Source organism: Diceros bicornis, chromosome 30 (genome assembly GCF_020826845.1).
Source record: "Diceros bicornis minor isolate mBicDic1 chromosome 30, mDicBic1.mat.cur, whole genome shotgun sequence".
Classification (NCBI taxonomy): Eukaryota; Metazoa; Chordata; class Mammalia; order Perissodactyla; family Rhinocerotidae; genus Diceros; species Diceros bicornis.
This window is the reverse complement of record NC_080769.1, coordinates 2,776,145-2,804,078: the sequence shown is the minus strand read 5'-3', so window position 1 is coordinate 2,804,078 and position 27,934 is coordinate 2,776,145. Positions and strand designations below refer to the sequence as shown.

General features: G+C 38.2%; 2 pseudogenes; both read right to left on the bottom strand.

Moving 5' to 3' along the window:
* Positions 1 to 1,009: 1,009 nt before the first annotated feature.
* On the bottom strand, positions 1,010 to 8,462 carry LOC131394265 (olfactory receptor 7A10-like; annotated as a pseudogene).
* An 11,372-nt stretch (positions 8,463 to 19,834) lies between these two features.
* On the bottom strand, positions 19,835 to 20,811 carry LOC131394166 (olfactory receptor 7A17-like; annotated as a pseudogene).
* Positions 20,812 to 27,934: the final 7,123 nt, after the last annotated feature.

Sequence of the window (27,934 nt, the reverse complement as noted above, 5' to 3'; positions counted from 1 at the left end):
GGCTGCATTGGCTCTCAGGTGACCTCAGGTGCACATTCTTGGCTTAGATGCCCTCTGACCTTTCCTGCAATACATACTGGGCTCTCAGACTCACCTGGCGTCTCTGGGAGGAAGGTCTCTGTATGGAAGTCTAAATTTCTCCTTGGATGTTTGATGAAGGAGACTGAAGTTGTGTCCCCTGACAAGACAGCAGGAAGGAATCAAGCTCTCTGTGCCCCAGCCATATTGAGGACACCAAAATTAACAACCAGGTCCAGTCCAGCCTGAGGTCGCACACCCTGAGGGGCTGCAGCAGAGGAGATTTACAGCTCCCTATGCCTGCTCATTAGCACGTTTTCCTCTTGTTACTCCAACCTCTAAGTACACGATTTCCCTGCGGGGCACTGGTCTGGACAGAATGGAATACTTTCATGCTGAATCTCTGATCCCAGGAGACTACATTATAAGCCAGGCTAATTCAGTTTTTATCACTCATTCTCCATGAACTCCCCCTGCTTCCAGAGATCTAAACCTCCCAGCACCTCGTCACAACTCTGAGATTTAGTTTTCTCAAAAGTATAATACTGAGGAATTAGTGTTGACTAGCCCTTTGGATCTTCAAAGCATTGACTTGTGGTGGGGACACAACCCCAATATCTCTAGAAAATAATGATTCTCCTCGTAAGAGGGGGGGATAACTTTATTCCTTTAATATAAAAACTTGTTGAACATCATTATATTTCAACTTCTGTATAGACTGCATTGTGTTTACCACCAAAAGGCTGGTTTTCTTCAATCACCATATGCATCTGCCCCTGTACACATTCTGCCTTCCTCTCATCTTCTTCCCCTGTGTTAACCCATGCGAACTCAATAAAACAAATAAAAATGAATAAATGCATAAATATTGCATTCCTGAGGCCAAAAAAAACCTAGGGTAAAAAATCCTTGCCTTCATGACAATTTAATCAAAACAATCAGGAATTTCATAGTTATATCACAAATTCATATATGACATTTTGTCCCTCAGTATAAAGTGATTATTAAATATAATAATAAATTTAGATTTTATGCACCATAATGTAGCTTATCACACTAAAATGATGGTCTAATTTAATTTTTTTAAAAGTTCAATTTATGAGGTAGTAATTTTATGAACTCCATTCTCCCTTGTAGAAATAGGCCTCAGAGAGATTTAATATTCTGCTCAAAGGTATAAACCATAAGAGATGGAGCCTTGATTGAAATTCTGTCAGGATGCTTCCAGTTCTCCAAGTCCAGAGCAGTAGTTCTCAACCAGGGGTGATCTTTCCCCTGGGTATGTTTGGCAGTGTCTGAAGGATGCTGCTCATCTCCTGTAATCCATAGGACAGTACACAGTACAAATAATTATCCAGCCCCAAGTGTCAACAACAAGATGGTGAGAAAACCTACTTTATACCAGCAGTTCTCTAACTGAATAGTGTATACAAATCACCCAGGTTTGTAGTTCAAATGCAAATTATGATTCATCAGGTCTGCAGTGCGCTCAGGGACTCTGCATTCTTGACAAGCTCCCAGGTGGTACTGATGTTGCAGGTCCTGGAGTGTGGGCCCCACTTTAACAACAAGGCTGTGGTGTTGTATTAGAGTCACGTGTAGGTAGTTTAGGTCTTCTCCACCAGGAATCTTTTTTGCATGAATTTTTGAAAGAAAGGGTTTTTGTTCACTACAGAGATTGTGAGAAATTCTGTGTTCATTTTTTAAAATATAAGGATTCTAGAATGACATAAAATAATATACATCTTAAAAAGACTTTGTATTTGGAAGAACCAGGGCCTCCAAAAGATGTCCACATCCTAATTCGAAGAATTTTGGATGTGATAGCTTAGTGAGCAAGGAAAATTAAGGTGGCAGATGGAATAAAGTTACTAATCATTTACATTAAAATAAGAGACTAGAATGGATTATCCAGGTTGGACTAGTGTAATCACAGCGGTCCTCTAAATGGGGAAGGAGAATTGGAATCAGAGAGATATTTGAAGATGCTATGTTGCCAACTTTGATGATGGAAGATGGGCCACAAGCCGAGGAATGCAGGTGGCCCCTCGAAACTGGAATAGGAAAGAAAATGCATTCTCCCTTGGAGTTTCCAAGAGGAACCCAGCCCTACAAACATCTTGATTTTATGCAATGAGACTCATTTCAAGCTTCTGATCTCTGGAATCTTTCCTTTTTTTCTGTCGCGGTAACATTGGTTTATAACATTATATAAATTTCAGGTGTACATCATTCTACTTCTATTTCTGTGTAGATTACATCATGTTCACTACCCAAAGATTAATTACAATCTGTCACCACACACATGTGCCTAATCACTCCTTTCGCCTTCCTCCCTCCCCCTTTCCCCTCTGGTAACCACCAATCCAATCTCTCTCTCTATGTGTTTGTTGTTTTTATCTTCTACCGATGACTGAGATCATACGGTATTTGACCTTCTCCCTCTGACTTATTTCGCTTAGCATAATACCCTCAATGTCCATCCATGTTGTCACAAATGGCCAGATTTCGTTGTTTCTTACGGCTGAGTAGTATCCCATTGTGTATATATACCACATCTTCTTTATCCATTCTTCCCTTGATGGGCACTTAGGTTGTTTCCAAATCTTGGCTATTGTGAATAATGCTGCAATGAACACAGGGGTGCATGTATCTTTACGCATTCGTGTTTTCATGTTCTTTGGATAAATATCCACCAGTGGAAGAGCTGGATCATATGGTTGTTCTATCCTTAATTTTTTGAGGAACCTCCATACTGTTTTCCATAGTGACTGCACCAGTTTGCACTCCCCCAGCAGTGTATGAGAGTTCCTTTCTCTCCACATCCTCTCCAATACTTGTTATTTCCTGTCTTGTTAATTATAGCCATTCTGACGGGCGTGAAGTGATATCTCATTGTAGTTTTGATTTGCATTTCTCTGATAGTTAATGATGTTGAACATCTTTTCATGTGTCTGTTGGCCATCTGTATATCTTCTTTGGATAAATGTGCGTTCAGGTCTTTTCCCATTTTTTAATTGGGTTGTTAGTTTTTTTGTTGTTTAGATGTATGAGTTTTTTATATATTTTGGATATGAACCCCTTATCAGATATAGAGTTTTCAAATATCTTCTCCCAATTGTTAGCTTGTCTTTTCATTATGTTGATAGTTTCCTTTGCTGTGCAGAAGCTTTTCAGTTTGATGTAGTCCCATTTGTTAAGATAGACATTTGTTTGTTTTAAGCCACTAGTGTGAGGATTTGTTACAGCAGCAATAGGGATCTAATATAGACACTAGGCAATACAACTTTCTTTGAATGCACTGAGTTCAAACCTATCCATTCATTCATTTAGCTTCCCTACTGTAAAGACATTTTACATTAAAATAAAATCTTAAACAGAAAAAACAAAGACAATTTGGAAATATATGACCACATCTGCTTGTAGAGAGAAATTTTTATTGTAGAAATGTAATGTGCTTCTGAATTTGAGGCTCTTGAAGCATTAAGACAGGAAAAGTTATTTATTATCAAGTTAAGGTCACTTATTCTAATTTAAATCTTTATCAAAAATTCTACATTCTTTCAATTTTCACTTATATCAAATATTCCTTCTTTTCTATTTCTATCCTTTCTAACTTTCTCTGAGGTTTTCTTTCAACATAAAGTAACAAATTTTAAGTGAGTCTGTTCGTGTACATATATATGTGTGAGTGTGTTTATTTGAAAGAAAATATATACAAGACTTAATGAGCTATTTCTACCTTTCCATTTATTCTTCACAACACTAGTCTGAATTTATGTTTGCATCCCCTGTGACCTTCACAAATAAGGAAAGCAAGGCTTGGGGAGACTAAATCTTTAAGAAGCACATACAAAGTAGTTAAAATGTATTGTGCACCTTATTGAACTTTATACGATTGGAACCAAGAACAGTACTCATTTTTGTATTGTTATTTTAATTCATCAAATTGTGGAATTTAAATATGTGCAGTTTATTATGTAATTTATTATGTAGTTTATTACACTCCAATAAATCAGTTAGTGTTAAAAAATTAGAAGACATGTAGCTGAGTCACACCCAATAGAGGTGTGAGGTATGTCTTATAACTGTAGAGAAAGCAAAGAGTCATATATGAATATAGGAAAAATGGGATTAAATTAAGTCAATTCACTTTTGATAAACTCCTTTTTTTCCATAAACTAGAGGATAAACCTACATGTATAAATGGAGTAACTTATGTAATGGTTGAAGACAGAAGTGCACTAAAGCTGCACACAACAATATAGATGAGCTTAAGAAACACACACCTGAATACAGACTTATGAGGAGCCCAGCAGAAATCAGAACTACTCACAATGCAATGCCATTCAATAATGAAGGCATTACAGTTAATCACTTTCTTTTAGTATGGTTTCTTATGCAGCAATAGCTAACTGATACAATAATAAAAGTGAACAATACTGAGCGCAATTATAATAATCTTCTTGTAATTTTAGGCAATTTTTTGTGATACTTGAAATTAACATTTATGATAACTCTGTTATTGAAGCTTATTTCAGGAAAGTGTATTAAAATTTGACTGCAGTGAGGTTCTCTTCCAGGTAACCAGGAGAGGTTGGAAAGACATGCATGTTTGAACAAAAGTTGTGTCCCTGAATCACATGATGGGACAGGTATTCAACCTCTCCTGTGAGTCATTCTTTGATCCTGCAGATATAAAGTCCTATTTTGTTATTGTTTATTCGCTGTCCTTTAGTAGTTATGACCTAATTTAGAAAAGAGAAGCTATTTTGTTTAAAGCAATGGAAGAAGTCATATTTCTAGGAAGCACTGGCAGTTTTCAAGGTAAAACACAAAGATAATTTAATTGAAAAACCAAACGTGCAAACCAATCCTTCACCCCAATGAAAAAGCCTCCTCACTCATGGATATCAACCTTTCATATTTCGATAAGTATATGTAGAGCACGAAGAAATATTTTACTTAGAAATACAAAGTATAATGTAAAATTTTGCTTCATTATATGTAACTCCTTTCCAGTCACAAGGCCCAGGTTATGTCAATATGTTCATTCAGGTTTGTGTTTCCATGTAGACTCCAATGGGAGACCTGTATTTGGTAATCATTTTGCCGCACACTATGGTGGGCAATACAGACACAGCAAATAAGACAACAAGACCCTTGGCTGTTGTGACTGATGCTGCAATGAACACAGGGGTACATATATCTTTTCAAATTACTGTTTCCATGTTCTTTGGATAAATACCCAAAAGTGGAATAGCTGGATTATATGATAGTTCTATTCTTAATATTTTTACAAATCTCCATATTATATTCCATAGTGGCTGCACCAATTTACATACCCTCCAGCAGTGTATGAAGGTTCCCTTTTCTCCATTTCTTCTCCAATACTCGTTATTTCATGTCTTTTAAGTAATAGCCATTCTGAAGTGCGTGAGGTGATATATCGTTGTGGTTTTGATTTTCATTTCCCTAATAATTAATGATGTTGAACATCTTTTCTTTGCCTGTTGGCCATCTGTATATCATCTTTGGAAAAATTTCTGTTCAGATCCTCTGCTCATTTTTTAATTAGTCTGTTTGTTGTTTTGTTGTTGAGTTGTATGAGTTCTTATATATTTTGTATATTACCCCTTATCAAATGTATGATTTGAAAATAACTTCTCCCAATCAGTACATTGTATTTTCATTTTGTTGATGGTTTCCTTTGCTGTTCAAAAGCTTTTTAGTTTGAAATCATCCCTTTTGTTTATTTTTGCTTTGCTTCCCATGCCTGAGGAGAAATATGCAAACAGATACTGTTAAGACTGAGGTCAAAGAGTGTACTACCTATTTTCTTCTAGGAGTTTTATGGTTGTGGGTCTTACACTCAAGTGTTTAACGCATTTTGAGTTAATTTTTGTGTATGGTGTAAGATAGTGGTCTAGTTTCATTGTTTCACACATGGCTGTCCAGTTTTCTTAACAACATAAGTGCCCATTGATGGATGAATAGATAAAGAAGATATGATATATATATATACAATGGAATAGTACGCAACCATTAAAAATACAAAGTCTTGCCATTTGCAACCAAATGGATGGAACTTGAGGGTATTTTGCTAAGCAAAATTGACCAGATGGGCAATGACAAATACTGTATGATTTCACTCACATGTGGAAGATAAAACAAAAACAATGACAAACAAACACATCGATACAGAGAACAAATTGTTGGTTAGCTTAGGAAAAGTTGAGGTATGGAGAGGGTGAAAGGGGTAAAGGGGGACATTTGTACAGTAATGGATGCAAACTAGAATTTTGGTGGCAAACAGAATAGAGTCTATAAAGTAGTAGAAAACAATGATGTACACTTGAAATCTATATAATATTATAAACTAAAGTTGCCTCAATAAAAAAAAGCAAACAAGGGGCCAGCCCTGTGGCCTAGTGGTTAAATTTGGCATGCGCCGCTTTAGCAGCCAGGGGTCACAGACCCGATGCCAGGTGCGGACTTACACCACTCATCAGCCAGGCCGTGGCTGCAACCCACGTACAAAATAGAAGAAGACGAGCACAAATGTTAGCTCAGGGCTAAACTTCCTCAAGCAAAAAAAAAAAAAAAAGTAAGGGGCCAGCTTCGTGGCATAGTGGTTAAGGTCATGTGCTCCGCTTTGGTGGCCTGGGTTTCACAGGTTGAGATCCCAGGTGTAGACCTATACACCGCTTATCAAACCATGCTGTGGTGGCATCCCATATAAAGTAGAGGAAGATGGGCACAGATGTTAGTCCGGGGCCAGTCTTCCTCAGCAAAATGAGGAGGATTGGCATCAAATGTTAGCTCAGGGCTGATCTTCCTCACCAAAAAACAAAACAAAAATAAAAATAAGATTGGCAACATATGTTAGTTCAGGGCGAATCTTCCTCAGAAAAAAAGAAGAAAACAAGACCCTAATGAAGAATAAAATCCAATGACCCATTAAAAAGCACAAAAGTATGTTTAAATCTACATTTTCAAGTAGAGCAGTTAAGATAGTGATATACAAAGGAATGATAGACACAAAAGTAAAAACCTGTGGCCTCAGATTTTCTTCCACCATCAAATTGTATAAATTGCTTTGGGTGTCAAGTATTTTCTTATAAGTAATACAATTCATGACTAGACTTTCAGTGAAACAAGAGATAAATTACTTGAAATGAGATATATCATTTGAGAACAAATTATTGTAAAGAAATCTAGTTGCGCTAAAGAAAAAAGGAATTTCTAAATATCTCTAATCCAAGGCTGAAAAAAGCTTTGGGAAAGTAGAAAAATGGACAAAGGAGAAAACTATCTATGTGTCAGAAACAGCAGAAAGATTAATAAAGTGAGTTACTTAAATTGTAGAGAGAAGTCGAAGTCAAGAAATAATCATACCAGAACACAGGTTCTACTTCCACAATCCGATCAAAAAATTGAAATTTCTGTCTTCAAGCTTTTGAGCTCTGAAATCATGGGTACTTCTTCAGCCAGGATAATGGGTCCTTTTAAATCTTGCATCTCAACGAATCTTTTAAGAGTCCTCTTTATGTCTTGATTCCTCAGAGTGTAGATGAAGGGGTTCAGCATGGGTGTGACCACAGTGTACAGCACTGAAGCTGTTGCATTTGGGTGTGAACTGTGGGTAGCAGAGCTGAGGTGCACTCCTAGGGCTGTACAACAAAATAAGGAGATGACTGAGAGGTGAGATGAACAAGCAGAAAATGCTTTATACATCCCACACGCTGATCGGATTCCACATGTGGAGGAAATTATCTTAGAGCATGAGGAAAATATAACAGCCAGGGAACCAATACCGAGCAGGACAACTCCAAAACACATCACCATGTCATTAAGAAAGTTGTCACAACAGGAAAGCTGGACTACCTGTGTAAGTTCACAGAAAAAGTGGGGGATTTCCACTCTATAGAAAGGTAGTTGCAAAACCATTAAGCTTTGTAACAAGGAATGCAGTACATTCATGAACCAGGACACTGGAACCAGCAGTCTGCAGAGCTGGGGGTTCATGAGGACTGTGTAGTACAGGGGGTGGCAGATGGCCATGAAGTGGCCATGGGCCATCATGGTCAGAAGAGAGTCCTCCAATCCTGCAAAGAGTATATAATAATACATTTAGGTGACACAGCATGCATAGGTGATAATTCTGCTCTGTGTCTGGATGTTCCAGAGCATCTTTGGGATGGGGGTAGAGGAGAAACAGATGTGTACAAAGGGCAGGTTGGAGAGGAAGAAATATATGGGTATGTGGGGGTGGGAGTCTGAGATGGTGGCCAGGATGATGAGCAGGTTCCCAAACACAGTGATCAGGTACATGAAGAGGAAAAGCCCAAATATGAGGGCTTTTCTGACTCCTCTGAAAATCCGAGAAGAAGAAATTTTGAAATTTGTGTATTGTTCCCTGATTCCATGTCCTGAAGGTGACTGCCGGGAAAAAGGGAAAAAACATGACTGATTTTCACACAAATGGGCATAACTCACACGGCTGGAATGCTACAATTTTTTTGTGCTCAAGAACTTAATTTTAATATTTTGGGTATGGATGAGTTTTCGTTGAAGGGATACTGCATTTCATCTCTGATTAGGAATTTTTGTCCCATTCTCTATTTTTCCCAAGAGTTCATGTATTCTACAATTTTAATGAGAAATTGTTTCATGCATTTGAGGAATATATATTGAGTGCCAACTAAGTTCCAAGCACAAATAGGCAATAAGTGTAGGGTGCTGACAAGCAAAAGCCCCTATAACACAATGATGGTGCAAGATAATATGCAAATAAAATATTATATAACATGTCAGATGATGACAGATGGGAGGAAGATACTGAAAGCCGTTGCAAAGAAGAGAATGGTAGCAGGTGTTATTTTGTACTGAGTGTTCAGGCAAGGCTGGAAAACAAGGTGATGTTTGAACAGAGACCTCAAGAAAGAGAGAGATGGAGCCAGGAGGATACCAGGAAAGTGTGTGCCTGGCAGAGGGAATGGCCACTGCAATGTCCCTGAGGAAGATGCTTATTTCAGATGTTCAAGTTCAGAAAAAGGAAGTTGTGGGTAGAGGAACAAGCCAGAGGAACGGTGATGAGATGGTGTCAGGGGTTGCTGAGGAACAAGATGGCCTCCCCACTACAGCTGAAACTTCAAGACATAGAGATCCCCTGGTCACACATTCTTCCTTGTGCTTTGTTAATGTTGGCAAAGCACCCAGTGAATTGAAACAGATCCCCTGTGTAGCACCATCTGTTGATTGAGTTCTGGCCTCTGTATTATGTCACCTTAATATGTGAGTCCAGGCACCCCTGCTTTGAGAACTGCTCTCACTCCACAATGCTCACATACACACACACACACACACACACACACACACACACACACACACACACCGCGGCATCCTGGGCTGAGTTACTACCATGTCTTTCTCACCCAGAACCACTCTGATTAGGCTGTGATTGGATACAACTCAAGCTGGTAACATCAGATTATCTTTCCCCTAAATAATGTAGAAATGGTACCCCAAATTCCAGTTTGTAAGCCTCCTATGTGCTATAAAACATATCCATTTTGATATGGCCACTTTTTGCCCTGTATTTAAAGAAAGTTTAAAAGGTGTGTTTAATAAATGAAAGAGAGAGAGAGAGAAAGAAATGATATGAAATGGGCATTGGGGGAAAAAGATCTAATAAGCTCCTTGAGTGACTATGATTAAGAAAACTCCCTTGGTTTGGCAACATTCTAATTCTTAGTCTATCTCCTTGATGGTCAGGAAATGTAATAAAAAAAGAAAAATACCTTTATTCCAATGACAGAAATAGTGATATATTTATGGAATAAATCACCTTACAGATCAAATACTCCAAAGGAAAAACTGAGCAAAGGAAAAAAAATCAACAATTCACAAAAGGAAATATATAGGGCCGGCCCCGTGGCTTAGCAGTTAAGTGTGCGTGCTCCGCTACTGGAGGCCCAAGTTAGGATCCCGGGTGCACAATGACGCATCATTTCTCCGGCCATGCTGAGGCCGCATCCCAGATACAGTAACTAGAAGGATGTGCAACTATGACATACAACTATCTACTGGGGCTTTAGGGAAAAAAAGCAGGAGGTTTGGCAATAGATGTTAGCTCAGAGCCGGTCTTCCTCAGCAAAAAGAGGAGGATTAGCATAGATGTTAGCTCAGGGCTGATCTTCCTCACACACACAAAAAAGGAAATATATAAAACATAACAAAAGTTGGTATGTTTTATATGAAGCAGTAGAAGACTTGTTTTTCCTGAGCCTTTTCCATCCTTTTTTGGCAACTGTTTTTTTCGTTTCTCTATGGTCTTAAAGAGATCAATCCTTTTCTCAGTTTTCTTACGTAGAATCTTTTTTTTTTTTGTTATTCCTGGGCTTTAGATTTTGTCTTTTTAATTAAAACAATGGGCACAGTCTATCTGGTTCTTGTCTTTGTTCAACATGCAAAGGCCTCTCCAGTCCATACTCTATTAATTCTGCACACACCATGGCAATGCATCCTCTTGCCCTGGATAACTTTCTTCATATGATTTATGCCTGAAGACATTATATCATAATCATATTTATTTCATGGTACTCTATCTTTGCCTTTATAATGCAAGATCCTAATCATCAGAGGCTTCACTTTCTTTGTTCATTTTTGTCTGACAAAGGTATATGAACATATGTGTACTTATACAGAAAAAAATAATTAAACATTGTTTATACTTTTAAAGTTATAAAATAAAAAGAATGGCTGGGAGAATGAAATCAGTTTAAATAGAGTGGTTTCAAAACAACTGTATTAAACAAAATTAAGTGGAGCATCAAAAACTAACTTAACAAGATTAAAATAAGAATAATTTAATGATTTCACATGGATTACTAATTACATTGGCAAAGGAGTAAACATAAAAGAATATAATATATAATGTTCCAAGAAATTATGACACATAGCAGATGCTCAGTTACTATTTGTTGAATGAATCAAGAATTAGTCTTAGTATATAAGTATATTTAATATATGGTAAGAGTGTATTTTAACTTGTTTGGAAATATTGAATTATTAAATAAAAGCTGGCAAAAGTGCATATCTACCTGTAAGTAAATGAAGTTGTTCCACTCCCTCAGTCATATTATGGAAAAATCAGAGGGATTACCTACTCACTGTAAGAGAAACCAATTCTTTTTAGGTGAACTTCTAGAAAGCTACATATTAAAATCAATGGTGGGCCAAGTCATCCTGATTAAGGTAAGAAACTCAGAAGTAAGAAGATAGACATATTGAGGCGGAGTCAAGATGGCGGCATAAGCAGACTCGGAACTCACCTCCTCCCGTGGACACAGCCAATTTACAACTACTCGTGGAAAAATTACCCCTGAGACAGAACTGAAAACTGGATAAGAGGAACTCCTGCAACAACGGACAATCCTAACTGAGGTGGAAGAGGCAGAGACTCCCTTCTGGAGAGGACAAACACCGCCTTCACAAGCCGCCAGCTTCACGGCCACTGGGAGCAGCCCACAGGTATGCAGCCCTCCCTAGAGGCGCGGGGCCCTGAGCCGGGGAGCGCCCCCACTGTGGGCATTTTGTGGACCCAACACAATCGAGACCAGCGGCATAATATCTGACTTTGCCTGCTACTAAAGCATTGGGGAGTACCCCCAGAAAACTCGGTTCACAAAGAAACTAAAACTGGCTCTTAAAGGGCCTGCGCACAAACTCACCCATTTCAGAAAGCATCCTAAAATCACCAGAAAGAAAGGTGCACAGTGCTTTGGTGACAAGAGACTCACCTAATAGGCCCTGAGTGCACCTCGGTGAGGGGTGAGACCTCTCCAGGGACTGGGACATTGGCGGCGGCCATTGTTGTGGCCTGGTGTGGGCATGCTGACGCAGACACCATTGGAGTTCTCCCTAAGGCCTGCTAGCCCAGGGTCTGCCCCACCCGCTAGAGCACCGATTTAATCCAGCTCAGCCAGGGCAGGCAGCCCACCCTAGAGACTGGCCCCACCCAACAACAAGCCTTCAGGCAACTTGTGGGCCTGCCTAGATTGGTGACTGGGTTCTCTGCAGCCTGGCAACTGAGCCGATTTGAGCGGGGCAGTGTGTGCACAAGGAGCGGGTGGAGAGTATGGGGCGGTGGCGGAGTGTGTGGGGCTCCCGCCGTGGAGAGACTGGGTCCGCTTGGGGAGGTTGGGGCGCTCACACAGGGCAGGACTGTGTGTGTGGACCTGTGGGCAGCAGGGCTTGTCAGCTGAGGAAGACTTGTTCTTCTCGAAGACCCACATAGGGGGTTTGCCCCATCTTCCAAAGCCTGAAACAATTGGGTGCTCCTGTGTCTGAGGCCAGCCCCACCCAGCTGCAATCCTCAGAGAGCTGACAAGAGACCTAATAGGCTAGAGGCTTACAGCAATTCTAAGGCCCTGAGCCTAATAACCTGCCACAGTGGGGGCCTACTCACTTAAAAGAAATACTGCAACACAAATGTAGTATTAGAACTTGCAGCCAACTGTGCTGGGGCTCCCTACACCTGATAAAGAGAATGAAGGGCCCACAACAACTACAAGCAGCTGAGCATTACAACAGCTGGCCAGGAACATAACTCGGCCTCCCTGGGTGCCTACAGAGAGAATAAACAGGCCACAAAAGAAGGACACATGTAGTCCACATAGGGGTCAACACTGGAACATTGAGAACTGAGGGAAGCACACTGGAAGCCTCCTAAGGAATCACTTACATAAGGTCACCTATCCAAGAGCAGGAGATGTAACTGACCTACCTAATACGTAGACACAAGCACAGGGAAAGAGGCAAAATGAGGATGCAAAAGAATACATTCCAAGTAAGGGAACAGGACAAAACCCCAGAAAAGGAACTAAGTGAAACAGAAATGAGCAACCTACCCGACAGAGAGTTCAAACTAAGAGTATCAAGGATGCTCACTGATCTGGGGAGAAGAATAGATGAACTCAGTGAGAATGTCAACCAAGAAATGGAAGATATAAAAAAGAATCAATCAGAAATGAAGAATACAATACTGGAAATGAAAAGTCATTAGAGGGACTCAAAAGCAGAGTAGAGGATACGGAAGAAAGGATCAGTGAGCTGGATGAAAGACTAGAAGAAATTACCCAAGGTGAACAGGTAAAACAGAAAAGAATTAAAAAGACTGAGGACAGTGTAAGGGACATCTGGGACAACATCAAGCACACTAACATCCATGTTATAGGTGTCCCGGAAGGACAAGAGCAAAACAAGGGGGCAGAGAATCTATTTCAAGAAATAATAGATGAAAACTTTCCTAACCTAAGGAAGCAAACAGACATCCAGGTACAGGAAGCACAGAGAGCCGCAAACAAGGTAAACCCAAAGAGGCCCACACCAAGATACATCATAATCAAAATGTCCAGAATTAAAGATAAAGAGAGAATCCTAAAAGCCACAAGAGAATGTCAAGTTACATACAAAGGAAACCCCATAAGGCTATAAGCTGACTTCTCAGCAGAAAACTTACAGGCTAGAAGAGAACGGCACAATATATTTAAAGTGTTAAAAGGAAAAAACTTACAGCCAAGAATACTCTACCCAGCAAGGTTATCATTCAAAATGGAAGGAGAGATCAAAATTTTCCCAGATAAGCAAAAATTAAAGGAGTTTGTCACCAAGAAACCAGTGCTACAAGAAATGTTAAAGGGACTGATTTAAGGGGAAAAGAGAAGACCACAAATAGGAAAAATTATCTATTTCCATGATTAGAACGTAATGGATAAAAATACACAAAAAAGAGGTTAGATATGATATCAACAACATAAAAGGAGGGAGGAGGGGAGTTAAAGAGTACAGCTTTCAGACAGAGGTCAAACTAAAGTGACCATCAATTCTGTATAGAAGAAGAAAGGAACAGAGAAGGACTACTACAACACTGAGGAAAAAAGTTAAAAAATGGCAGTAAGTACATACTTATCAATAGCTACTTTAAATGTCAATGGACTAAATGCTCCAATTAAAAGGCATAGGGTGGCTGACTGGATAAAATAACAAGACCCATATATATGCTGCATACAAAAGACACTCTTCAGACCTAAAGACACTCACAAACTGAAAGTGAAGGGATGGAAAAAGATACTCCACGCAAATGGCAATGAAAAGAAAGCTGGAGTAGCAGTACTCATATCAGACAAAATAGACTTTAAAACAAAAACTGTAAAAAGAGACAAAGAAGGGCATTACATAATGATCAAGGGAACAATCCAACAAGAGGATATAACACTTGTAAATATCTATGCACCCAATGTAGGTGCACCTAAATATATAAAGCAATTATTAACAGACATAAAAACAGAAATAGACAGTAACACAATAATAGTAGGGGACTTTAACACGCCACTTACACCAACGGATAGATCTTCCAAACAGAAGATGAATAAGGAAACATTGCCCTTAAATGACACACTAGAACAGATGGACCTAGTAGATATATACAGAGCATTCCACCCAAAAACCGAAGAATACATGTTCTTTTCAAATGCACATGGAACATTCTCCAGGATTGATCACATATTAGGCCACAAAACAAGTCTCCATAAATTTAAGAAGATTAAAATAATACCAAGCATCTTTTCTGACCACAACGGTATGAAACTAGAAATCAACTATAGGAAGAAAATCAGAAAAGTCACAAATACGTGGAGATTAAACAAAATGCTACTGAACAACGACTGGGTTAACGAAGAAATAAAAGAAGAAATCCAAAAATACCTGGAGACAAATGAAAATGAAAATACGACATGCCAGAATTTATGGGATACAGCAAAAGCAGTTCTAAGAGGGAAGTTTATAGCGATACAGGCCTATCTCAATAAACAAGAAAAATCTCAAATAAGCAATCTAACAATGCACCTAAAGGAACTGGAAAAAGAAGAACAAACCGAGCCCAAAATCAGTAGAAGAAGGGAAATAATAAAAATCAGAGCAGAAATAAATGAAATAGAGACCAAAAAAACAATAGAAAAAATTAATAAAACCAAGAGCTGGTTGTTTGAAAACATCAACAAAATTGACAAACCTTTAGCTAGACTCACCAAGAAAAAAAGAGAGAAGGCACAAATAAGTAAACTCAGAAATGAAAGAGGAGAGGTTACAACAGACACCTCGGAAATACAAAAGATTACAAGAGAATACTATGAAAAGCTATATGCCAACCAATTCGACAATCTGGAAGAAATGGATAAATTCTTAGAATCATACAACCTTCCAAAACTAGATGAAGAAGAAGTAGAGAATTTGAATAGACCAATCACCAGTAAGGAGATCGAAACAGTAATCACAAACCTCCCCAAAAATAAAAGTCCAGGGCCAGACGGCTTCCCTGGTGAATTCTACCAAACATTCAAAGAAGACTTAATACCTATCCTTCTCAAACTCTTCCAACAAATTGAGGAGGGGGGGAAGCTCCTTAACTCATTCTACGAAGCTGACAATACCCTGATACCAAAACCAGAAAAGGATAACACAAAAAAAGAAAATTACAGGCCAATATCACTGATGAACATCGATCCAAAAATCCTCAACAAAATACTAGCAAATCGCATACAACAATACGTTAAAAAGATTATACACCATGATCAAGTGGGATTTATTCCAGGGATGCAGGGATGGTTTAACATTCGCAAATCAATCAACGAGATACACCATATTAATAAAATGAAGAATAAATATCACATGATCATCTCAATAGATGCAGAGAAAGCATTTGACAAGATACAGCATCCATTTATGATAAAAACTCTGAATAAAATGTGGATAGAAGGAAAGTATCTCAACATAATAAAGACCATACATGAGAAACCCACAGCTAATATCATCCTGAATGGTGAAAAACTGAAAGCCATCCCTCTAAGAACAGGAACCAGACAAGGATGTCCACTGTCACCACTCTTATTTAACATAGTACTGGAAGTCCTAGCCAGAGCAATCAGGCAAGAGAAAGAAATAAAAGGGATCCAAATTGGAAAGGAAGAAGTGAAACTGTCACTATTTGCAGATGACATGATTTTATATATGGAAAACCCTAAAGAATCCACCAGAAAACTTTTAGAAGTAATAAACGAATATGGTAAAGTTGCAGGATACAAAATCAACATACAAAAATCAGTTGCATTTCTGTACACTAACAACGAAGTAGCAGAAAGAGAAATTCAGAATACCATCCCATTTACACTGCAACAAAAAGAATAAAATACCTAGGAATAAACTTACCCAAAGAGGTGAAAGATCTGTATACGGAAAACTATAAAACATTTCTGAAAGAAATTGAAGAAGACACAAAGAAATGGAAAGATATTCCGTGCTCTTGGATTGGAAGAATTAACGTAGTTAAGATGTCCATATTTCCTAAAGCCATCTATAGATTCAATGCAATCCCTATCAAAGTTCCAACAACATTTTTCACAGAAATAGAACAAAGAATCCTAAAATTTATATGGAACAACAAAAGACCCCAAATAGCTAAAGGAATCCTGAGAAAAAAGAACAAAGCTGGAGGTATCACACTCCCTGACTTCAAAATATACTACAAAGCTATAGTAACCAAAAGAGCATGGTACTGGCACAAAAACAGACACACAGATCAATGGAATAGAATCGAAAGCCCAGAAATAAACCCACATATCTATGGACAGCTAATCTTTGACAAAAGAGCCAAGAACATACAATGGAGAAAAGAAAGTCTCTTCAACAAATGGTGTTGGGAAAACTGCATAGCCAAATGCAAAAAAATGAAAGTAGACCCTTACCTTACACCATACACAAACATTAACTCCAAATGGATTAAAGACTTGAATGTAAGATCTGAAACTGTGAAAATTCTAGAAGAAAACATAGGCAGTACGCTCTTCGACATCGGTCTTAGCAACATCTTTTCAAACATCTTTTCAAACGTCTGACCGGGCAAGAGAAACAATAGAAAAAATAAACAAATGGGACTACATCAAACTAAAAAGCTTCTGCACAACAAAGGAAACCATCAACAAAATGAAAAGACAACCTAACAATTGGGAGAAGATATTTGAAAACCATACTTCTGATAAGGGCTTAATATCCTAAATATATAAAGAACTCATGCATCTCAACAACAAAAAAACTACCAACCCAATTAAAAAATGGGCAAAAGACCTGAACAGACATTTCTCCAAAGAAGACCTACAGATGGCCAACAGACACAAGAAAAGATGTTCAAAATCACTAACTACAGGGAAATGCAAATAAAAACTACAATGAGATATCACCTCATGCCCGTCAGAATGGCTATAATTAACAAGACAGGAAACAGCATGTGTTGGAGAGGATGTGGAGAGAAGGGAACTCTCATACACTGCTGGTGGGAGTGCAAACTGGTGCAGCCACTATGGAAAACAGTATGGAGATTCCTCAAAAAATCAAGCATAGAACGACCATATGATCCAGCTATTCCACTGTTGAGTATTTATCCAAAGAACTTGAAAACACCAATTTGTAAAGGTACATGCACACCTCTGTTCATTGCAGCATTATTCACAATAGCCAAGACTTGGAAGCAACCTAAGTGCCCATCAAGGGACGAATGGATAAAGAAGATGTGGTATATATACACACAATGGAATACTACTCAGCCATAAGAAACGATGAAATCCAGCCATTTGTGACAACATGGATGGACATTGAGGGTATAATGCAAAGTGAAATAAGTCAGAGGGAGAAGGTCAAATACCGTATGATTTCCTTCATTAAGTAGTAGATAATAACAACAATAAACAAACACATAGGGACAGAGATTGGATTGGTGGTTACCAGAGGGGAAGGGGGGAGGGAGGAGCATAAAAGGGATAATTCGGCACATGTGTGTGGTGATGGGTTGTAATTAGTATTTTGGTGGTGAACATGATGTAATCTATGCAGAAATAGAAGTACAATGATGTACACCTGAAATTTTTACAATGTCATAAACCAATGTTACTGCAATAAACAAAAAGTTAAAAAAAAAACTATAAGATTAACCTACATATTTAAATGGAGTAAACTTACCACATACTGGTTGAAGAAAGGAGTGCAATACAGCTGCATAATGGATGAGCTTTAGAAACACAATGAAGAGAATCACAGCTGAACACAGACTCATAAGGAGCCCAGCAGAGATCAGAACAAGTCCCCATCGCACTATCTCATTAGATAATAAAGGCATTTTAATACCATTTTCTATAAAGATAGCTTGTTATGCAGCAACAGCTAACTGTTATAAAAATTAAAATGAGCAGAATTAAGGACAATTATAATAATGTGCCTCTTCTTATTTTAGGCATTTGTTCTGATATTTGAAGAGAGCATTCCTGATTAATCTGTTATTAAAAATTATTTTAGATAACCGTATTAAAAATTGACTCCATTGAGTTTCCCTACCAGGTAAGCAGGAGAGGTTGGAAGGACATGCCAGTTTGTTTAAAACCTGTGACTCTGAATCACAGGACTGGACGGGAATTCAGGCTCTCTAATGAGTCATCCTTTGACCCCAAGGATATATACACATTTATATAGGCTATATAGTGGATGGTGCTTATGTTGTTATTCACTGTCCGTTTAGTGGTTATGACAACATTTTTATTTCATCTAGAGCCATGGAAGGGGTATTACTTGTAGGTAGCACTGCAAGTTGTCAAGATGAAGTGGAAATAATTTAATTAAAAAAAAACATAAACACACCAATCAGTTCTTCATCCCCATGAAAAACTCACTTATACATGGATATCAGTCTCCCAGACTTCAATGTGTAGATGTATAGCTAGAAATAGAAATATTTTACTTAGTAATACAAGTATAATTTGCAATTTTACTTCATTTTATTTAAGCTCTACTCTGATTCAAAGGACAAATTAAGTCAACTTATTTATTCAAATTTGTGCTTCTGGATAGTCTCCACTTGGAGACACGTACTTGGCAATTATTTTGCCAGTCACTATGGTAGACACTGTGGACACAGATTTGAATAAGACAACAGGATCCTAATGAGGAGAATAAAACTTAATAACTACCTCTATACACACTATACGTTAAAGTCTGCATTATCAGGGGGCCGGCCCGGTGGTGTAGTGGTTAAGTTTGTGCCCTCTGTTTCAGTGGCCTGGGGTTTGCAAGTTGGGGTCCCTGGTGCAGACCTATGCACCGCTCATCAAGCCATGCTGCGGCGGTGTCCCATACGCAAAATAGTGGAAGATGGGCACAGATGTTAGCTCAGGGCCAATCTCCCTCACCAAAAAAAAATGTCTACATTATCAGGATGAGCAGTTATAAAGGAGTGATATAGACAGGAATGATGTACACAAATGTGAAAAACAGTGGTCTCATAGTTTCCCCTATTATAAAATTAAATAAATTGCCTGGTTGTCCATTGTAGTTTTTTTCTATATGAGTAATACAACTCATGACTATTATTTAAAGAACAGAAGAGAAAAATTATTTGCGATGATATATATCATTAAAGTAGAGACTATTTTTAAGAAATCCTTGCTGCCCCATGGAAGAAATGGAAATTTCCAAATATTTCTAATACAAAGTTGGGAAAAAGTTTGTTAAGTAGGGAAAAAGTACAAATGGGAAAATTGTCTATATATCATGCTGAGCAAATCTTAATAGAGGAGTTACTTAAATTGTGTAAAGAAGTTGAAGTCAGAAATGGACACCCACGGAAAAAAATAGAAGAAACAAGTTTTGCTTGCACTGTATGATCAACGAAAAGCAATTTCTGGCTTTGAAGCTTTTAGCCCTGCAATGAAAGTCACCTCTTCAGACCTGGGACAATTATTTCTTTTACAGCTACCATCTCAAAGAATGATTTCAGAGCCCTCTTTATGTCTCTGTTCCTCAGACTGTAGATGAAGGGGTTCAGCATGGGTGTGACCACAGAGTACATCACCGAGGCTGTTCCATTTGAGTGTGAGCTGTGGGTAGTAGCAGAGCTGAGGTACACTCCCAGGCTTGTACAATAAAATAAGGAGACAACTGAGAGGTGAGATGCACAGGTGGAAAATGCTTTGTACTTCCCCTTAGCTGACGAGATTCCACATATGGAGAAAAATATCTTAGAGTATGAGCAAAGGATGTCAGCCAGGGGACCACCAGCCAGCAGCACTGCTGCAAAATATGTAACTGTGTCATTAAGAGAGGTGTCAGAACAGGCAAGTTGGACCACCTGATTGAGTTCACAGAAAAATTGGGGTATTTCCAAGCTTGTACAGAAGGACAGCTGCAACACATTAAGCTTTGTAACAAGGAATACAGGGCACTCATGAACCAGGACACCAGAACCAGCAGTTCACAGAGCCGGGGATTCATGAGAACCATGTAGTGCAGGGGGTGGCAGATGGCCACAAAGCAGTCATAGGCCATCACGGTCAAGAGAAAGTCCTCCAATCCTGCAAAGAATATGTGAAAATACACCTGGAGGATGCAGCCTGCATAGGCGATGACTTTGCTCTGGGTCTGGATGTTCCGCAGCATCTTTGGGATGGTAGTGGAGGAGAAACAGATGTCTACGAAGGACAGGTTGGAGAGGAAGAAGTACATGGGGGTGTGGAGGTGGGAGTCTGAGCTCACAGACAGGATAATGAGCAGGTTTCCACACACAGTGATCAGGTACATGGAGAGAAAAAGCCCAAATATGAGGGCCTGTAATTCTAATTCCTCTGAAAATCCCAGAAGAAGAAATTCTGGGAAACGTGTTTCATTCCTTGATTCCATGTGTTGGAGGTGACTACTAGGAAATAGAAAAAAAATAAATGACTAATTTTCACACAAGCAAGCATTAATAACACAGGATAAATGCTACATTTATATTTTAGAATCAATAAATTAATCTCAATATATTGCGTATGGTCTGGTCCCCACCAGGGCATCCCTAGTGCTGTTTCTCTTTAGGAATTCCTTTTCCACTGTTGACTTCTTCCTCAGGCATAATGTCTCCCACTGTTTTGTTGAGTATCTTTCATGCATTTTTGGAACACATGTATTGAATATAGACCATGTTCCAAGCACTGTCCAGAGAATGGAATGCTGAATAACAAAAACCCCTAATCTTATGATGGAGAAAGAATATAATCAAATAAAAATAATAATACAACATATCCAATTGTGACAGATACTATGATGAAAAAGAACACACACAGAAAGGAGAAAGTTGATAGGAGGGTGTTATTTTTTTACTGGGAGTTCAGGCAAGAGCTGCAGACGAGGTGATATATTAATAGACAATTGAAACAAGAGTGAGTGGGAAACGCAAGCTTATCTGGGGAAGCGTGTGCCTGGCAGAAGGAACGGCCAGTGCAAAGAGCTTGAGGAAGATAATTGTTTTAGAGAGGAAGGCTCACAACGAGCCAGTGCTTTGACGGGAATGAGCAAGGCAGAGAGTGAGGAGATGCTGTCAGGGAACGATGAGGAGTGAGGTGGCCTCCTTGCTGCCGCTGAAACCTCCAGACACAGGGGGTCCCTTATTTGTCCTATCTAAATTTTGCACTTTGTTAATCTGTGTGCAAAGGAGTCCCGGAAATTGAAAAGGATTCCCTCCTTGATTGAGTTATGGCCCTGGTATTATAAGGGTCACCTTGGAATATATGAGTCCAGTTGCCCCTGCTCTAAGGACTGCTCTCAATTCACAAAGGTCTCACACACACACACACACACAGCACACCTAGGCCTCCTCCTCTGTGTTACTTCTGTGTCCTTCTACCTCCTTCCCTCACTGTTTAAGCTGTGAGTGGATACAACTCAAGCTTTCTGGATCAAGTATCTATCTCCTAAAGACTTTAGAAATGGTACCCAGATATTCCTATTGTAAGCCTCCTATGACAAATAAACTTGGGGCTCCAAAATGGCGTGTCCATTTTCTGTCTCGTATTTAAAGAAACATAAACACTCTGTTTAATAAACGTAAAGGGAGAGAGGGGAATGAAATGGACATGAGGAAGAAACAGATCTGACAAGCTCAGGTGGTCCCTGAGAGACAGTGAGGAAGAAACAGCTTCACTGATTTCTGGCAGTGTTCCAACACTAATTACATCCACTTCATACCCATCAAAAATCACAAGAATAAAAAATAAATTTGCCCCAAAGACAAAAGTAGTGATAAATTTATGGTGCGAACCACCTTACAGATTGAACACCCCAAGTGAAAACTGATGAAAGAAAATAAACCAATAATTCACAAAAGGAAATATTACACAAAATACTAAAAAAGCTAGATGTTTTTAATATCAAGAGTAGAAGACTTGTTTTTCCTATGCCTATTCTCAATTTATTTGACCACTTAGTTTTTATATGATTGGGTTGCAGATGAGGCAAGCTCCTCTCTTACTTCTCTTATGTGGCATCTTTTCTTCGTTTTTCTCATACTTTGTTTTTGATCTCTTCTTGGACAAATCCAGTGTGAACACCCTAGTCCTGGTTATAGTCATTATCCGACATGCAAAGCCCTCTACAGACCGTGCTCTATAAGATCCTGCACTCACTGTGACAATTCCACCCTTCTACACTGAATAACTTTCTTCCTGTGATTTACCCTTGAGCACATATGTCACACCACATTTATTTCATGGCACTCTGACTTCACCAATATAATGTAAGATCCAAACAAAGGGTTTCACCAGTGTTAGTCACCTTCGTGTTTTCACAAATGTATGTGAATACGTGTGCACTTATATAGGAACAAATTTAAGTAAATGTGAAATTATGAAAAAAAAGAATGGCAGGGAGAATGAGACTATGTTAAACAGAGTGGTTTCTAATCACCTCTGTTAAAGAAAATTGAGTGGAGCATCAAAAACTAAAATAAGATACAAAATCACAATAATTTAATAATATCAACACGGATTAATAATTAAATTTTCAAAGGAACAGACATAAAAGAATATAGTATATAATGTTCTTAGAAATTATGACATATGGCAGATGCTGTTATTTGCTGAATAAATCAGCAATTAGTTCTCAGTATATAAGTGCATTTCACACACAGTAAAGTTGTATTTCAATATATTAGAAAAGATTGGATTGTTGAATAAAACTGGAAAAATGGATGTTGACCTGGAAGAGAATGAAGATGATCCCACTCAGTCATATTACAAAAAATCAAAGGGATTACCTACTCACTGTAAGAGTGATCAATACTTTTTAGGTGAACGTCTAGAAAACCACATATTAAAATCTATAGGCAGGCCAAATAATCTTAATTAAGGCAAGAAACACAGAAGTAAGAACATAGATATATTCAACTAAATAAAATGTAAAACATTTTTATGGTCGAAACATTCCACAAAAGCAAGTTGACACAATTTTTAAAAATCATTTGAAAGGCTAAAAAATATAGAATAATGTGCATATAGTATATGGGCATATAAAGGTAATAAGTAAATCAAAATGGTGATCAAATATATAAATCTTTGCTAAAACTCAGTAATAGTTAAAAAACACCAAGAAATCTCTATCACACTCATCAGCCTGGGAAAACATTTAAAAAGCTGTCACACTGATTGGGGTTGAAATTTTAAACAAGTAGCAATGGGGTACTCTAATTTTTCTGGCAGAAGTGTAAAGTGTTACAACATTGGGGAAACAATCTGAAGACACCTACAATTATTAAAAGTACAGATATTCTTTAACTCAGGGTTTCTCAATCTCAACACTATCGACATTCTGGGTCAGATCATTCTCCGTGATGGGGTCTGTCTTCTGCAGTGCAGGGTGTTTAGTGCATCCTTGGCCTCTGCCCACCCCTCCCCAGTGTGACAACCAGTAATGTCTCCAAACATTGCTCACTGTCCCCTGGAAGACAAAATCACTCCTAGTTGGAACCACAGTTTGAACTTAACAATCCCAGAATATTTTTGAGCATTGATGTAATAGTAATGCAAGACGAAGAATATGAAAGACCTTCAAAAGTATGAGCGTCACAGTCACGCCATGAAATGTTATGCAGCTATTGAAATAATAAATCTTCATTACACTAGTTGATCAGAGGCAAGTCTGTAAGGTATCATTGAGTAAGAAGGATAAGGGGAGATGAGATAAAGAAATTTAAAAAGACTGCACTAAAACATAGAGATCATTTATGATGTGCATAGGATTCTGTTCCTGCATTTGTATAAAAGTATATGAATATGTAGGTGTGCATGATATAGAAACAGAAGTTTTAAAGGAAAGGAATAACTTATGGAAAAAAATGTTAGTGAGAATGAAATTAGGTTAACATAGTGGTTTCAAAACAATTGTATGTAACAAAATTGAATGAAAATCTACAACTACCTTATATAAAGACATAAAATAGTAATAATTTAATAACATAAACATAGGTCACTAATTGAAAATTAAACTGTCAAAGATTTGGAAATAAAATAATATGACAAGGACTTTTCAAATGTGGGGGAGAAGCAATACCTCAGTTATAATTTCATCATATATAAAGATATATGGATTCAAATATTTTTATGGAGATATATTTTATCTTTAGTCGTATGGTAAAAAAAAAAAAGTCATCCTAAAGATGAATGCCTAAATTGGTATGAGTTTTAGAAATAGATCTAATCCCAAAATGCTAAGGAACAATAAGGAATAATGGAGATGTGAAAACAAGTTGGAAATACGTATAAAGAGCAATTTACTATCCCTAAGCCTAGGGAAGAACTTTCACTGTCATTTTTGTTTAAGGCAAAGATTCACAAGTGAAGAATATGGAAATGACACCTTAAGTATTTCAGTAGAATAAATAAATTTAAAAAAGAAATAAAGAGAGAACAAGAAACCTGACTGACAGAGTTGACCACACAAAATCTATAAACTCATACATTCTCCACAAACACATCTATACACATATAAACTAACTAAATGACATCAGCCAGTTGGTGACAAAAACAATTTTTTGTTTGAAAGAATACAATCAAAATAATGAATAAAAAGCTCACACAGACAATTTGTAATAGAGAAGGTAAATGGGTAACTAACCCACATTATATACGACATCACAGGTAATGAAATAATTATAAAGCAATGTTAATTTACCTACTCCTTTGAACATATTACATCTTTTTTTTCATATGAATGCTCAGAATGACAGAAGATGCTGTGAAATGTACGTCTCACTTACTGCTGCTGCAAGGATGTGTCTGCAAGACTTCCTTGGTCTGGATCTTTGTCACCAATGTGGGAACATAGTCAAATATGCCCCATCATAAAAATAAAAGACATGCCCTCATTTCACTGTGTATCTGCCTACATCTACTACTCTACTTCTCTATTCCCTTTAAATAAAAAGACCCCCAGACTTTTGTTCTACTATCACTTAAGTGTCAAAAATGGCACTTGCTTTGCTGAATTCAGTGTTCACGCCTCTTTTTAGCAATTCAAATAAACACGGTAATTTAGTGATCAAGCAAGCAAACCACCACAGAGATCTCTGGGCTCGGAACTAGGCTGCATTGACTCTCAGGTGACCTCAGGTGCACTTTCTTGGCTTCCATCCTCTTTGACCTCCTCTTGCCGTATCTACTGGAATCTCAGGCTCACCTGGATGGGAAGTCTGAGAGGAAGATCTTTTCCTGAAAGTCCGAATTCCTCCCTAGATTGTTCATGGTGGAAACTGAGGCCCTATCCCCAGACAAGACAGCAGAAAGGAGTCAAACATTGGGGTCCCAGAAAGAAGTGACCACGTCTTGTCCAGATTAAGATTGCACACCTTGAGGGCTGCAGCAGAGGAGATTTACAGCTCCCCACGTCTGCTCATTAACACGTTTTCCTCTTACTACTCCAACCTCTAACTACATGATTTCCCTGCGGGGCACTGGTCTGGACAGCACGGTAATTTTTCCTGCTGATCTTCTGATCCTAGGAGACCACATTATAAGCCAGGTGAATTCAGTTTTTATTACCCCTTCTCCACGAACTCTCTTGTCTTCCAGAGGTCTAAACCTCCCAGCACCTCATCACAACCCTGAGATCAAGTTTTCTCAAAAGTCTATTACTGAGGAATTTGTCCTGATTAGCCCTTTGGATCTTCAAAGCATTGACTTTTGGTGGGGACATAACCCCAGATATCTCTAGAAAATTACTATTCTTCTTGTTAAGAAGGGGGATCACTTTGTTTCTTTTGAAAAAACTTGGGCACTAAACTTGATTTCATGATAATTTTGCCAAAACTGTAATGAATTTCATACTTATACCACAAGTTCAGAAATGTCATTAGTCCCTCATTATAAAATGTTTATTAATTATAAGAGATACATTTAGATTTTGTTTTTTTAAAATCATTTTACTGAGGTCATATTGATTTATAACACTGTGTAATTTCAGGTGTACATTATTATACATCAGTTTCTGTATAGATTGCGTCGTGTTCACAACCAATAGTGTAGTCACCATATATATGTGCCCCTTTATCCCTTTCACCTTCCCCAAAACCCCTGCCTCCCCTCCCCTCTGGTAACCACTAATCTGTTCTCTTTATCCATGTGTTTGTTTATCTTCCACAAATGAGCGAAATAAGGCAGTATTTGTCCTTCTCTGTCTGGCTTATTTCGCTTAGCATAATACCCTCAAGGTACATCCGTGTTGTCACAAATGGCACAATTTCGTTTTTTTTGGCTGAGTAGTCTTCCATTGTGTGTGTGTGTATGTGTACATATATATATGATATATATATATATATCATATATATATATCAATATATCAATATAATTGTCTTTATCCATTTATCCATTGACGGGCACTTGGGTTGCTTCCATGTCTTGGTTATTGTGAATAATGCTGCACTGAACATAGAGGTGCATAGATCTCTTTCAACTGTTGATTTCGTGTTCTTTGGATAAATACCCAGTAGTGGGATAGGTGGATCACATGGTATTTATATTTTTAATTTTTTTAGAAATCTCCATGCTGTTTTCCACAGAGGCTGCACCAGTTTGCATTCCCACTAGCAGTGTATGAGGGAGATACATTTAAATGTTATGCACCCCATTAGTGCATTAAAGGGGTGGTCTGATTTAATTTTTAGAAAACTTCAATCTGTGAGGTAATACTTTGGTGAACTACCTCCTCCATTGTGGAAATGGGACTCAGAGGGATTTAATAGTCCGCTGAATGGTATAAACCAAGTAAGGAATGGAGTCTGAACTGGAATCTGTCAGGATGCTTTTAGTTCTCAAACTCGGGTCAGTGTTTTATCTCAACCAGAGATAATTTCCCCCCTGGAACTATTTGGCAATGTCTGAATGCATGCTGCTAAACACCTATAGTGCACAGGACAGCACCCAGCACAAATAATTATCCAGCTTCAAATGTCAACAGTGAGAAGACTGTTTTAGACCAACACTTCTCCAACTTCATTGTGCATAACAAATTACCAACGTTTGTAATTCAAATGCAAATTATGACTAATCAGATCTCCAGTGCCCCCAGGGACTCCACATTTCTAACAAGCTCCCAGGTGATGCTGATGCTGCAGGTCCTCGTCTGTGGACCACATTTTATGTAGCAAGTCTGTGGTCCTGTGTTAGTCAGGTGTAGGTAGTTTTTGGTTTTATACACCAAGAATCATCTCTACATATAATTTTGAAAGAAAAATTTCCACTTACTCTAGAGGCTGTAATAAATTCTGTCTTCAATTCTTTTAAATGTAATGGCTCTTGAGTGAATTAAAATAATATACAACTGAGTAAGACTTTGCAGTAGGCAGAATAAGGATCTCTAAAAGATGTCCACATCCTAATCCCAACAACTTTTGAAGATGATAGCTTACAGAGCAAGGGAAATAATGTAGTAGATGGAATAAATCTACTCATCATTTACCTTAAGATAAGAAGATTTGCTCAGATTATCAGGATTGGGCTAATGTAATCAC